General features: G+C 42.8%; 1 pseudogene; it reads right to left on the reverse strand.

Moving 5' to 3' along the window:
- Positions 1 to 235: 235 nt before the first annotated feature.
- On the reverse strand, positions 236 to 888 carry LOC140502303 (protein RCC2 pseudogene; annotated as a pseudogene).
- Between the last annotated feature and the right edge of the window lie 1,680 nt (positions 889 to 2,568).

Raw genomic sequence — 2,568 nt, forward strand, 5'->3', positions numbered from 1 at the left:
AGGAGAAGGCAGAAAAGAGAGAAAGGGAGAGACAAAACCTTTGGCGATCCTACGGTAAATCGGTAGTAAGCATTGAATTTGCTGATAAATTGGAACCTCAAGAAGACTAAGAAATAGCAGCTTAGGGCCACCTTTTCCTGAATCTGTCTTCTTTGTGTGCCAGTGAGCATTGGCAATGTCAGCTGCCTGGAAGTGCCTGAAGACAGACCCGCTGGCAGCCTTGCTGCCTCTGGCATTAGGATAGGATGCTGGAATTATAGTCAGTGAAGTTTTTTCTGTTTTCTTTTTCAGTGGTCCCTCAGGATCACCAAGGAGTGCAAGTAGGCAATGCAACCTGCTCTGTGTAAATGCCATCCAGGCTTTTCACTTCTTGGGCTGTGCTGGAAGACTTGGACTTGTGGTCACCAGAGCCCAGTTCATTGAAGGTTGGAATGGGGCCCCAGTTGATGGTGTTCTCTTTGGCAGGCAAGATAATACCACTCTTCCCACATGCTAAGCTTCTAATTGTCCAACCGCAGAGTTCCTACACAGCTTTTGGATACATGGCAGACTTCTGAGAAGTGCTGGTAGCATCCCAGAAATACAGGCCACAAATTTCACTGACAGCAAAGGAGCAAGTGTAGCCAATGTAGATTTGTGTAGCCCCATAGGGGTAAAATCAAAGAACTTCACCAGGCAAGGGACTTTCTGCTCTGCGTAGCCCAGAGGGACATCCTCTCCAACCTCCCAAGAGAAAACATGTTTCTGAAAGTCTAGAACTAGCGTGTGATTGGTGCCACAGGTTATGTCTCAGACAATGACATTGGGGATTTGCAAAATCTGTCCATTGTTTTCTTTTCAGTGAAAATGGCTACCTAAATGGAACAACTCACAGTCATATTCTATCATCTGAGGCCTGGTAGTGAATTTCCTGTTTGTATTGTGTACCAGCTGACAATATTGAGGGTACCCAAAGGAATAGAGGTTTCCTTTGCAGTCCATTATCATACTGAATTCAGCCCCACAAGTCACTTTGGTATTGGCTATGGCATCGGTTTGGCTGCTCCATCTTATTCTCTCCAAAAGCAAACACAGAGCCAGTTTCTGTCAAAGCTGGAATGTGGTTCCTCTCACAGGCAGCAGAAAGGATCACTTCCTTGCTGAGGACTTTGTTGAGTTTGGAGGCTTCCACTCTCTTGGTATCACCATGTCCCATCTGCCCCTTCTCATTTCCACCCCAGCTGCACAGCTTTCCTTCTGTTGTGATGAGGAGACTGTGAGCAGCACAGCACCTGAATCTGGTACAGACAGCCCTCCACCCAAAGCCCCTGTGGGAATTGAAGGGCTGATTGAATCTGAGCCCTGAGTCGCAACCCTGGGAGATCTCAGCCTAAAGCCCCTGGGGGAATTGAGTCACTAGTTTGATCTTCAGCCCTGAGCTCCACCAGGGGTGAAGAGGAGCACTGGTGGTGGACCTGGTGGAAGCACTGGAGAGGAAATTCAATTGCAGATTCTTGGCAAAAAATTTTTGGTTGCTCCCAGACCAGAGTTCAGGTCAGGAGAGGAGTAAACACCTTTCCCTTGATTGTGCCACAGGAGGAACTGAGAATATACAGGTGCCCAGAATATACCCTTCTCTTAACAGAGGTCAGGAAACCGGCTGGGAAAATTCAACAAAAAAAAGGGAGAAAAGGTAACACAATATATAGAAGGTTACTTTTGTGGCGAACATATATTTTCTTCCATCTTTCAGATGAGGAAGAACAAAGCATAACATCAGAGGAAGTCAAGGCTTATGCATCCAAAACCCCCAAAATAAATATGCAAAGGTCTCAGGCCATGGAAGAGCTCACAAATGATTTTGAAATTCAAGTAAGAGAGGTGGAGGAAAATTTGGGAAGCGAAATGAGAATGCTGCAAGAAAATCACAAAAAGGAAGTCAATAGCTTGTTAAGGAGATCCAAAAAAATGCTACAGAAAATAACACCTTTAAAAATAGTCTAACTCAATGGGTGAAAGACTTCCAAAAAGCCAACGAGGAGAAGAATACTTTACAAAGCAAAATTAGCCAAATAGCAAAAGAGGTTCAAAAGGTCACTGAAGAAAATACTTCTTTAAAAATTAGGATTGAACATGTGGAAGCTAACGACTTTATGATAAACAAAGAAATCACAAAACAAAACAAAAGAATAAAAATATAGAAGATAATGTATAATCTCTCATTGGAAAAACAAGTGACCTGGAAAATAATTCCAGGAGAGACAACTTAAAAATTATAGGACTACCTGAGAACCATGATCAAAAAAAAAGAAGAGCAAAGACATTATCTTCCATGGAATTATCAAAGAAAACTGCCCTGATATTCTAGAAGCAGAGGGCAAAATAAATATTGAAAGAATCCACACATCACCTCCTGAAAGATATCTGAAAAAACAAATTTCCAAGGATACTGTAGCCAAATTCCAGAGTTCCCATGTCAAGGAGAAAATATTACAAGCAATTTGAGTATTGCAGAAAGAAAACTAGCAAAATGCAGGATCTGGCAGCTTCTACATTAAGGGAGCAAAGGGCTTGGAATATGATATTCCA

The sequence above is a fragment of the Notamacropus eugenii genome, chromosome 4, assembly GCF_028372415.1.
Source record: "Notamacropus eugenii isolate mMacEug1 chromosome 4, mMacEug1.pri_v2, whole genome shotgun sequence".
Taxonomy (NCBI): Eukaryota; Metazoa; Chordata; class Mammalia; order Diprotodontia; family Macropodidae; genus Notamacropus; species Notamacropus eugenii.